A 13278-nucleotide genomic window follows, 5' to 3' on the forward strand; every position below is an offset into this window, starting at 1 on the left:
ATATATGGGACATATTATATATAATTTTTATATATTACATATAAATTATATATAAATTATATATATTTTTCAATCTGGATACTTAGAGCTTTTAATTCTGGAAGATATATATGGGACATATTATATATAATTTATATATATTATATATATGGGACACATATATAATTTACATTATTCCTTATTTACATTACATATAATTATATATATTATATATAATTTATATATGTTACATATAAATTATATATAAATTATATGTAATATAAATTATATATAATATAATTTTTATATATGGTTATTATAATTCCTTTGATGATGGTGGAGATAATACATGCCTCTTCCTTCTTCCACCCAAACTCTTCCTTGCATTGCTGTCCTTTGGGATTTATTATTTTTTTTAATATTTTTTAGCACAGAATCAGGAGAAAAATGAAATACCATTCAGTATTATTTTTCACAGATTTCCTGATTATTTTCATAATAATCACAAATTTATTCCTCTAGATGAATTTTTTTTTAAGATTTTATTTATTTATTTGACAGACAGAGAGAGAAGAGCAGGGGGAACAGCAGAGGGAGAGGGAGAAACAGGGTCTCCGCAGAGCAGAGAGCCCGATGCGGGACTCGGTCCCAGGACCCTGAGATCATGACCTGAGCCGAAGGGAGATGCTTAACCGACTGAGCCACCCAGGCGCCCCGAATTATTTTTCATTTATTTATATTTTAAGTAGTCTTCATGCCCAGCATGAAGCCCAAAACAGGGCTTGCCCTCACAACCTTGAGATCAAGACCTGAGCTGAGATCAAGAGTCAGGTAGTAACCAACTAAGCCACCCAGGCACCCCTCCTCTAGATGAATTTTTAAATCCTCTTTCAGCTTTCTACTGTCAAAAACAAAAATGCTGAATTTTTTTTTTTTTTGGAATTTTACTTAAGTAATTTTGTAACCTAGGGAGAATTTTTCTTTACAAAACTGATTCTTCCTGGGGCACCTGGGGCACCTTCAACTCAGGTCATGGTCCCAGGGTCCTGGGACGGAGCCCCACTTCAAGCTCTCTGCTCAGCAGCAAGTCTGCTTCTGTCTCTCCCTCTCCCTCTGTGATCTCTCTCACTCTCTCACTCAAATAAATAAGATCTTAAAAAAAAAAACAAACCCACTTAGAGCACTTGATCCAAGTACTAGTACTTATTTTATTTATTTTGCCCCAGAAGAAAAGATATTTATTTTGCCCCATAAGTACCTAATACTCATTTAAAAGTCCTTCCTGACTTTTCCAGATTAAGATGTTCCTAAACTTTGCCTATGGGGTGTTCTCTCTTGCTGCAGCAAGCTAAAGGTACTTCCATTACTGTGACATAGGCAGGTCACTGCTGTTCCTCTATTGTTGAGTTTTAACAATTTGAAGGTGCTACCTAGATTCTGTTGAGATCCCAGTTTCCATCCTCTTTGATATGGTAAGAATGAACACATTTGGGAATCTTTGGGTCTGCACCCATTCAAAGTCACTTTACCCATAATGATGAGATGAGTTTCACACTGAATCTGAGCTCTGAACTTTGTTAAGCTCTTTGGCACTAAGTTTACTTTTGATTCCTTGAATTAAGAATGAAACTTTGGGTTCTGATCATAGGTACTATCTTTTGCCCTTTTGTTAAAAATGGCCTGTATCCATTTTTCTCAGATCTTGATTTCTAAATACCATTTTCCACCAAAAGGAAAAGCGCTACTTGTAGAAATGTCAGATTCCAGGGCGGGAGCAGAGAAGGTACCAAATATGCTTGGAACATTGTATGTTATGCCAAAAAGTAAGGGACTGCTCAAAGAAGGTTGGCCACATGAGGCTGCAAAAGGTACTCCAACTGGCCAAATCTGGGACAATCTGAGCATCAGAATAAATTAGGACAGTAATGGGTTATTACCCATTGAATAACATAGAAATCCATGAATCCATAATAATAATGAATAGATAAATCAAAAAGTAAGAGAGATAAGAAGACCCTTTATTATAGCAGAATGCCAATTAAAAATATGGAAAAGGTGGTAGAGTTAGAAAATTACTATGTACAACTATCATAGTAAAGATTGATTAGGCAAGAATCATCAGAGGATACTAAATATTGAAGTGTAAGTTTCATGAGGAGAGGATATTTGTATGTTCTCAGTGTATTATCCCACAGATTGATTATAAATTACAAGGAGAAAAATCTAACTATGCAGCAGAAAAAGTGGAAGAAAGTGGACAATACTTTGACCAGATGATTATTATTAATAATCCTCATCATCAATAAGAGGCAGATAAATATGTGTCTCTGAATGTGATTCCCTAAAAGCAACACAAGATCACTTAAGTAGTATTTTGGCCAGAGATATAACCTGAATGTGATCATGAGGAAACACTGACAAACTTAAACTGAGGAACATTCTATAAAATAACTGGCCTATATTCTTCAAAAATGTCAATGACATGAAAGACAAGGAAATGCTGAGAAACCATGCAAAATTGAGGAAGAATAAACAGACATGAAAATTTAAATTTACATAAGAAGAAAATCCTGCCATTTACAGCTGCTTGGATACACCTGGAGGACATTATGCTAAGCAAAATAAGCCAGAAAGACAGATACTGCATGATCTCATATGTAAAATGTAAAAAAAGTTGAACTCAAGGAAACCGAGAGTAGAATGATGGTTACCAGTTGCTGTGGGGATGGGGGAAATGGGGAGATGTTGGTCCAAGAGAATAAACTTTCAGTTATAAGAGGTGTATGTTCTGGAAACCTAATTTATAGCATGGTGACTATAATAATAATGTATTGTACGCTTGAAATTTGCTAATAACGTAGATTTTTTTTAAGTAAGCTCTACATCCAACATGGGGCTTGAACTTGCAACCCCAAGATCAAGGGTCACATGCTCTACCAACTTGAGCTAGCCAGGTGCCCCAAGAAAGGAGATCTTAAGGGTTCTCACCACACACACACATAAATGGTAACTATGTAAGGTGATGGATATGTTAATTAGCTTAATTGTGGCAATTATTTCACAATGTATAACAACATCAAAACATCATGTACACCTAAATATACACAATTTTGTCAACCATACCTAAATAAAATAGTTTTATTTCTATAATAGCAATGAACAATCAAATTATAACCCATTGAATAAAACAGAAATCCATGAATCATAATAATGGATAAATCAAAAAGTAAGGGAGAAGGTAAGACCATTTATTATAGTGGAATGACAATTGAAAATATGGGAAGGGGGCACCTGGCTGACTCAGTTGATAGAGAATCTGACTCTTATTGCAGGGTTGTGAGTTCAAGCCCCACATTGGCCATGGAACCTTAAAAATATATATACATATGAGAATGGTGGTAGAGTTAGAAATCACTGTTGTACACTTGAAACTAAAATAATATGGTATCTCAATTATACTTCAATTTAAAATAAAGACTTAAAAGACCTGAAACTGTAAAACTAATAGAAGAAAACAGGGAAAAGCTCATTGATATTGGTCTGGCAATGATTTTTTTGGATATGACACCAAAAGCACAGAAACCAAAAGCAAAAATAACCAAGTGGACAATATCAAACTAAAAGCCTTTTGCACAGCAAAGGAAATAATTAACAAAATGAAAAGGTAACCTACAGAATAGGAGAAAATATTTACAAACCCACATATCCAATAAGAGGTCAATATCCAAATATACAGAAACTCATATAACTCAATAGCAAAAAAATCCCCAAATAACTCAAGAAATGGGCAGAGGACCTGAATAGACATTTTTCCAAAGAAGACATACAAATGACCAACAGTTATATTAAAAAGTGCTCAATATCATTAACCATCAGGAACATACAAATCTAAACCAGAGTGAAATATCACCTCATGCCTATAAGATGGCTATTGTAAAAAAATTCAAGAGATGACAAGTGTTGGCCAAGACGTGGAAAAAGGGAACCCTTGTCCACTGTTGGTGGAAATGTAAACTGGCACACTATTACAGAAAACAGTATGAAGTTCTTCAAAAAATTAAAATACAGGGGCACCTGGGCGGCTCAGTCAGTTAAGCATCCAACTCTTGATTTTGGCTCAGGTCATAATCTCGGGTCATGCTGGGCTCTACACTGGGCGTGAAACCTGCTTAATATTCTCTTTCTCCCTCTGCCTTCCCCCCAAATCCTCCCCCCTCTAAAAAAATTTAAAAAAAAAACAAAACAGAACTAGTGTATGACCCAGCAATCCTAATTCAGGGTATATATGCAAAGGGAATGAGATTAGTATCTTGACGAGATATCTGCACTTTTGTGTTCATTGCACCATTATTCACAATAACTGAGACTTGGAAACAATTTATCCAGATGACTGGATAAAAACAATGTGTATATATACATAGTAGAATACTATTATTGTGCTATTATACACAATAGAATATTATTCATCCTTAGAAAAAAGTCAAATTGAATTTTGAAGAACTATACCAATTACGATAGCATCAAAAAATATGAAATACTTAGTGATTAACCTGACAAGATATGTGAAATATCTACACACTGAAAAATACCAAATGTTACTGAGAGAGATTAAAGAAAACTGACAATTTGAAAAAGAAGATTCAAGCAGGAAAACTAACACTACCTGATTTCATGACTTACTGCAGAGCTACAGTAATCAAGACAGTACAGTATTGGTGTCAAGATAGATAAATATATCAACAGACGATAATAGAAAGTTCAGAAATAGGCCCACAGATATATGAACAACTGGTATTTGGCAAAGGTGCAAAGGCAATTCAGAGAAGAAAGGACAGTGTTTTCAACAATTGGTGCTGAAACAATTGTACATCCATATGCAAAACCATGAACTTCAATCCATACTTATCATAGGTAAAAATGAACTCAAAATGGATCATAGACCTAAAATTAAAACCTAATTGTAATTTTCTAGAAGGAAACAAAGACAAAAATATTTGTAACTTTGCTTATGCAAAGATTTCTTAGGGGTGCCTGGGTGGCTCAGATGGTTGGGCATCTGCCTTCAGCTCAGGTCATGATCTCCAGGTCTTGGGATCGAGTCCCACGTCAGGCTCTCAGCTCAGAGGGGAGTCTGCTTCTCCCTCTCCCTCTGCCTCTCCCCCCTGCTCCTGCTGTCTCTCTGTCTGTCTCTCAAATGAATAAATAAAATCTTTAAAAAAAAAAAGATTTCTTAGATATACCACCAAAAGCATGATAAAGTAAAAAATTGATAAATTAGACTTTGTCAAGTGTAAAAACTTCTCTATGAAAGACAACTTTTTAAAAGATTTTATTTATTTATTTGAGAGAGAGAGAGCATGAGAAGGGGGAGGGTCAGAGGGAGAAGCAGATTCCCCACTGAGCAGGGAGCCCAATATGAGGTTCAATCCTGGGACTCCAGGATCATGAACTGAGCCTAAGGCAGTCGCTTAACGAACTGAGCCACCCAGGTGCCCCTGAAAGACTATAGACTGGGAGAAAATATTTGGAAATCACGTATCTGTTAAGGTCTTGAATCCAGAATAAACAACTCTTAAAATTCAATAATAAGAAAATAATTTAAATAATGGGCAGAAGACCATAAGAGGCATGACCAATGAAGATATATGGATGGCAAATGAATACATAAAAAGATTTTCAACATTATTACTAATTAGGTTAATGCAAATTTAAATCACAATATGATATCACTACACACCTATGAGAATATCTAAAATGAAAAAGACTATCCCAGGGGCTCCTGGGTGGCTCAATTGGTTAAGCATCTACTTCAGCTCAGGTCATGATCTCAGGGTCCTGGGATGGAGGCTTGCGGTGGGCTCCTTGATCAGCTGGGAGTCTGCTTGTCCCTCTCCCTCTGCCTCTCCCCACAACTCACACAGGCATGCTCTCTCTCAAAAAAATAAATAAAATCTTAAAAAAAAAAAGAAAAAACTATCCCTGCAACAATCACTGAATTGAAGGGCATGAACATATTTGGGCTACAGCCCATATTTACTGTTTGTTTTCCAAGAATTTAACTGAATGACTCCCACCTGCAACCTTTCACAGTATATGTTCCACTGAACTCTCACCAGCACATAAGAAAAATTGTTTAAATGCAAATCTCATCTAGATATTTAAGAGATTTAAAAACTGTTAATTTACATGCAGCTTTTAGGTATTATCTTTTTTTTTATTTTTTTGTTATGTTAATCACCAGACATTACATCATTAGCTTTTGATGTAATGTTCCATGATTCATTGTTTGTGCATAACACCCACTGCTCCAAGCAGAACGTGCCCTCTTTAATACCCATCACCAGGCTAATCCATCCCCCCACCCCCGCCCCTCTAGAAACCTCAGTTTGTTTTTCAGAGTCCATCGTCTCTCATGGTTCGTCTCCCCCTCCGACTTACTCCCCTTCATTCTTCCCCTCCTGCTATCTTCTTCTTTTTTTTTCTTAACATATATTGCATTATTTGTTTCAGAAGTACAGAGCTATGATTCAACAGTCTTACACAATTCACAGCACTCACCATGGCACATACCCTCCCCAATGTCTATCACCCAGCCACCCCATCCCTCCCACCCCCCACCACTCCAGCAACCCTCAGTTTGTTTCCTGAGGTTAAAAATTCCTCATATCAGTGAGGTCATATGATACATGTCTTTCTCTGATTGACTTATTTCACTCAGCATAACACCCTCCAGTTCCATCCACGTCATTGCAAATGGCAAGATCTCATTCCTTTTGATGGCTGCATAATATTCCATTGTGTATATATACCACCTCTTCTTTATCCATTCGTCTGTCGATGGACATCTTGGCTCCTTCCACAGTTTGGCTATTGTAGACATTGTTGCTATAAACATCGGGATGCATGTACCCCTTCGGATCCCTACATTTGTATCTTTGGGGTAAATACCCAGTAGTGCAATTGCTGGATCGAACGGTAGCTCTAATTTCAACTGTTTGAGGAACCTCCATACTGTTTTCCAGAGTGGTTGCACCAGCTTGCATTCCCACCAACAGTGTAGGAGGGTTCCCCTTTCTCCACATCCCCGCCAACATCTGTCGTTTCCTGACTTGTTAATTCTAGCCATTCTGACGGGTGTGAGGTGGTATCTCATTGAGGTTTTGATTTGGATTTCCCTAATGCCGAGCGATGTTGAGCACTTTTTCATGTGTCTGTTGGCCATTTGGATGTCTTCTTTGGAAAAATGTCTGTTCATGTCTTCTGCCCGTTTCCTGATTGGATTATTTGTTCTTTGGGTGTTGAGTTTGATAAGTTCTTTATAGACTTTGGATACCAGCCCTTTATCTGATATGTCATTTGCAAATATTTTCTCCCATCTGTCAGTTGTCTTTTCGTTTTGTGGACTGTTTCTTTTGCTGTGCAAAAGCTTTTTATCTTGATGAAATCCCAATAGTTCATTTTTGCCCTTGCTTCCCTTGCCTTTGGCGATGTTTCTAGGAAGAAGTTGCTGTGGCTGAGGTCGAAGAGGTTGCTGCCTGGGTTCTTCTTTAGAATTTTGATGGACTCCTGTCTCACGTTTAGGTCTTTCAACCATTTGGAGTCTATTTTTGTGTGTGGTGTAAGGAAATGGTCCAGTTTCATTCTTCTGCATGTGGCTGGCCAATTTTCCCAACACCATTTGTTGAAGAGACTGTCTATATTCCATTGGACATTCTTTCCTCCTTTGTCAAAGATAAGTTGACCATAGAGTTGAGGGTCCATTTCAGGGCTCTCGATTCTGTTCCATTGATCTTTGTGTCTGTTTTTGTGCCAGTACCATACTGTCTTGATGATGACAGCTTTGTAATAGAGCTGGAAGTCCAGAATTGTGATGCCGCCAGCTTTGCTTTGCTTTTTCAATATTCCAATGGCTATTCGGGGTCTCTTCTGGTTCCATACAAATTTTAGGATTATTTGTTCCATTTCGTTGAAAAAAGTGGATGGTATTTTGATGGGGATTGCGTTGAATGTGTAGATTGCTCTAGGTAGCATTGACATCTTCACAATGTTGGTTCTTCCAATCCATGAGCATGGAACGTTTTTCCATTTCTTTGTGTCTTCTCCAATTTCTTTCATGAGGATTTTATAGTTTTCTGAGTACAGATCCTTGTCCTCTTTGGTTAAATTTATTCCTAGGTATCTTATGGTTTTGGGTGCAATTGTAAATGGGATCGACTCCTTGATTTGTCTCTCTTCTGTCTTATTGTTGGTGTATAGGAATGCCACTGATTTCTGTGCATTGATTTTACATCCTGCTACTTTACTGAATTCCTGTATGAGTTCTAGCAGTTTTGGGGTGGAGTCTTTTGGGCTTTCCACATACAGTATCATATCATCTGCAAAGAGTGAGTTTGACTTCTTCTTTGCTGATTTGGATGCCTTTGATTTCTTTTTGTTGTCTGATTGCTGTGGCTAGGACTTCTAATACTATGTTGAATATTAGTGGTGATAGTGGACATCCCTGCTGCGTTCCTGACCTTAGGGGAAAAGCTCTCAGCTTTTCTCCATTGAGAATGATATTCGCTATAGGTTTTTCATAGATGGCTTTTATGATATTGAGGTATGTACCGTCTATCCCTATACTCTGAAGAGTTTTGATCAAGAAAGGATGCTGTACTTTGTCAAATGCTTTTTCTGCATCTATTGAGAGGACCATATGATTCCTGTTCTTTCTTTTGTTAATCTATCACGTTGATTGATTTGCGTATATTGAACCAACCTTGCAGCCCAGGGATAAATCCCACTTGGTCATGGTGAATAATCCTTTTAATGTGCTGTTGGATCCTATTGGCTAGTATTTTGGTGAGAATTTTTGCGTCCATGTTCATCAAAGATATTGGTCTGTAATTCTCCTTTTTGATGGGGTCTTTGTCTGGTTTTGGGATCAAGGTAATGGTGGCCTCATAAAATGAGTTTGGAAGTTTTCCTTCCATTTCTATTTTCTGAAACAGTTTCAGGAGAATAGGTATTAATTCTTCTTTAAATGTTTGATTGAATTCCCCTGGGAAGCCATCTGGCCCTGGGCTTTTGTTAGTTCGGAGATTTTTGATGACTGCTTCAATTTCCTTAGTGGTTATAGGTCTGTTCAGGTTTTCTATTTCTTCCTGGTTCAACTTTGGTAGTTGATATGTCTCTAGGAATGCACCCATTTCTTCCAGGTTATCTAATTTGCTGGCATAGAGTTGCTCATAATATGTTCTTATAATTGTTTGTATTTCTTTGATGTTGGTTGTGCTCTCTCCTCTTTCATTCATGATTTTGTGGATTTGGGTCATTTCTCTTTTCTTTTTGATAAGTCTGGCCAGGGGTTTATCAATCTTGTTAATTCTTTCAAAGAACCAGCTCCTAGTTTCGTTGATCTGTTTTACTGTTCTTTTGGTTTCTATTTCATTGATTTCTGCTCTGATCTTTATTATTTCTCTTCTCCTGCTGGGTTTAGGCTTTATTTGCTGTTCTTTCTCTAGCTCCTTTAGGTGTAGGGTTAGGTTGTATATTTGAGATCTTTCTTGTTTCTTGAGAAAGGCTTGTATTGCTATATACTTTCCTCTCAGGACTGCCTTTGCTGTATCCCAAAGGTTTTGAACAGTTGTGTTTTCATTTTCATTGGTTTCCATGAATTTTTTTAATTCTTCTTTAATTTCCTGGTTGACCCATTCATTCTTTAGTAGGATGCTCTTTAGCCTCCATGTATTTGAGTTCTTTCTGATGTTCCTCTTGTGATTGAGTTCTAGTTTCAAAGCATTGTGGTCTGAAAATATGCAGGGAATAATCCCAATCTTTTGGTACCGTTTGAGACCTGATTTGTGACCTAGGATGTGATCAATTCTGGAGAATGTTCCATGGGCACTAGAGAAGAATGTGTATTCCATTGCTTTGGGATGGAATGTCCTGAATATGTCTGTGAAGTCCATTTGGTCCAGTGTTTCATTTAAAGTCTTTATTTCCTTGTTGATCTTTTGCTTAGATGATCTGTCCATTTCAGTCAGTGGGGTGTTAAAGTCCCCCACTATTATTGTATTGTTGTCAATGTGTTTCTTCGCTTTTGTTATTAATTGCCTTATATAATTGGCTGCTCCCATGTTAGGGGCATAGCTATTTACAATTGTTAGATCTTCTTGTTGGATAGACCCTTTAAGTAAGATATAGTGTCCTTCTTCATCTCTTATTACAGTCTTTGTTTTAAAATCTAATTGTCTGATATAAGGATTGCCACCCCAGCTTTCTTTTGGTGTCCATTAGCACGGTAAATGGCTTTCCACCCCCTCACTTTCAATCTGGGGATGTCCTTGGGTCTAAAATGAGTCTCTTGCAGACAGCATATTGATGGGTCTTGTTTTTTAATCTAATCTGATAGCCTGTGTCTTTTGATTGGGGCATTGAGCCCATTTACATTCAGGGTAACTATTGAAAGATATGAATTTAGTGCCATTGTATTGCCTATAAGGTGACTGTGAATGTATATTGTCTGTGTTCCTTTCTGATCTATGCTGCTTTTAGGCTCTCTCTTTGCTTAGAGGACCCCTTTCAATATTTCTTTTAGGGCTGGTTTTGTGTTTGCAAATTCCATTAGTTTTTGTTTGTCCTGGAAGCTTTTTACCTCTCCTTCTATTTTCAATGATAGCCTAGCTGGATATAGTATTCTTGGCTGCATATTTTTCTCGTTTAGTGCTCTGAAGATATCATGCCAGTCCTTTCTGGCCTGCCAGGTCTCTGTGGATGGGTCTGTTGCCAATCTAATATTTTTACCATTGTAGGTTACATATCTTTTCTCCCGAGCTGCTTTCAGGATTTTCTCTTTGTCTCTGAGACTCATAAGTTTTACTATTAGATGTCGGGGTGTTGACCTATTTTTATTGATTTTGAGAGGGTTTCTCTGTGTCTCCTGAATTTTGATGCCTGTTTCCTTCCCCACATTAGGGAAGTTCTCTGCTATAATTTGCTCCAATATACCTTCTGCCCCTCTCTCTCTTTCTTCTTCTTCTGGGATCCCAATTATTCTAATGTTGTTTCATCTTATCATATCGCTTATCTCTCGAATTCTGCCCTCGTGATCCTGTAGTTGTTTCTCTCTCTTTTTCTCAGCCTCTTTATTTTCCATCATTTGGTCTTCTATATCGCTGAATCTCTCTTCTGCCTCATTTATCCTAGCAGTTAGTGCCCCCATTTTTTATTGCACCTCATTAATAGCCTTTTTGATTTCGACTTGGTTAGATTTTAGTTCTTTTATTTCTCCAGAAACGGTTTCTCTAATAACTTCCATGCTTTTTTCAAGCCCAGCTAGTATCTTTAAAGTCATGATTCTGAACTCTAGGTCCGACATCGTACTAATGTCCGTATTGAGTAGGTCCCTGGCAGACGGTACTACCTCTTGTTCTTTTTGCTGAGGTGATTTTTTTCGTCTTGTCATTTTGTACAGAGGAGAATAGATGAAGGAGAGAACAAAATGCTAACAGGTTAACAACGTCCCCAGCAAATAAACTCTATACAAATCAGAAAAGACCTGAAACCAGGGGAAAAGAAAGGAAAAGAAAGAAAAAGAAAGAGAAAAAAAAAGAAAAAGATAAAAACGAACAAAAACAGAACAAAACAAAAAAAAAAAAACAGAATATGATCAAATATGATCAGGCTAGTGCATAGATCAGTGCCACACACTAGATTTTGGGTGTATTTTGGTCTGTTAGAAGAAAGTGCCCCCTAAAATTTTAAAGGAAGAAAGACTTATATATGTACAAAATAAGGGTTGATACAATGAAGGGATGGAAGATGACTGTAAAGCTGAAAATTATAAAAGGTTTTATAAACAGAATTGATAAGATAAGTTGTTTGAAAGAAGAAAGAAGAAGATTTAAAAAAAAAGAAAAGAAAAAAATGGGAGAAACTTTGATCAGGCAGGAGACTAGAACAAAGCCATACACTAGTGATTTAGGGTATATTTTGATCTGTTAGAAGAAACTGTATATCAAAATTTTAAAGAGAGAAGAACTTATATATATATGCCAAAAATAAGGGTAACTACTATGAAGGGATAAAATATGACTCTAAAAATGAAAAATAAAAAATGTTTTTTTTAAAAAAAGGGATTGATAAGATGTTGGTTGAAGAAGGGAAAAAGAAAAAATTCAAAACAAAAAACAGTTAAAAAATTAACTTTGAAAAACTAATGAATCATGGTAAAAGAGCCATGAATTCTATGTGCAGTATTCCCCTAGCGCTGGAGTTCTCCCATTCTCCTTGATCGGTAAACTTGGTCTTGGCTTGCTGGCTGTTCGTGCTGATCTTCTGGGGGAGGGGCCTGTTGCCACGGTTCCCAAATGTCTTTGCCAGAGGCAGAATTGCCCCACCCTTGTCGGTCCAGGCTAAGCAAAATGCTCGGGTTTGCTCTCAGGAGCTTTTCTTCCCCGCAAGCTCTCGGTACAGCTTTGGAGGACCAGGGTGAAAATGGTGGCCTCCCACTCTCTGCCCAGAGGAGCTGAGAACTCGGGGCCCCGCTCCTCAGTGCGCCCCCAGAGAAAAGCAGTCAATCACTCCCGTCTCCCTGGTCTCTCCGGCCGCACTCCGTGCTCACCCGGCCTGTGACCGAGCATTTCTGTCTCTGGTACCCGGCCCCGTGTGGAGTCTCCAAACCCAGCAGATCCCTGCGGTGCACTCCCACGCCGCTCCTCCTGGGGGAGGAAGGGGAGTCTCCCCGGTTCTGCTGCTTGTTGGGTCCCTGCTGGAGGTGCAGTGGCCCAACTGGGCCGCGGATCACAGTTTATGCCACCCTGAGCTGAGAGCCCGCGCCTCGGCTCCGTCTCTGCAGCCGGCTTCCCCGCTCCGATACCTGGGAGCTCTGCTGCACTCAGGCACCCCCGGTCTTTCTCTGACCCAGAGGGTCCTGAGTCCACACTGTCCCGCGAGGGTTCCACCTCCCGCTTAGCCACTGGAGCGATGTCCCTCAGCGGAACCGACTTCTAAAAGTTCCAGTTTTGTGCTCCGCGGCTCTAGCACTTGCCAGAAGCGGCCCACGGAGACCCCCTCCCCCGCCGTCTATCCTCCCGCCTCGGATTCACTTCTCCGCACGTCCTACCTTCCAGTAAGTGGTCGCTGCTCTGTTCAGAGAGTTGTTGCTACTCTCTTCTTCGATCTCCTGTTGAGTTCGTAGGTGTTCAGAATGGTTTGATCCCTATTCAGCTGAATTCCTGAGACCAGACGAAATCAAGGTCTCCTACTCCTCCACCATCTTGCTCCACACCACCATGAAACTATCTTGGGTATTATCTT

This window comes from Callorhinus ursinus, unplaced genomic scaffold, assembly GCF_003265705.2.
Source record: "Callorhinus ursinus isolate GAN/ISIS: 27379988/994484 unplaced genomic scaffold, GSC_fseal_2.0 scaffold22, whole genome shotgun sequence".
In the NCBI taxonomy this organism is placed as follows: Eukaryota; Metazoa; Chordata; class Mammalia; order Carnivora; family Otariidae; genus Callorhinus; species Callorhinus ursinus.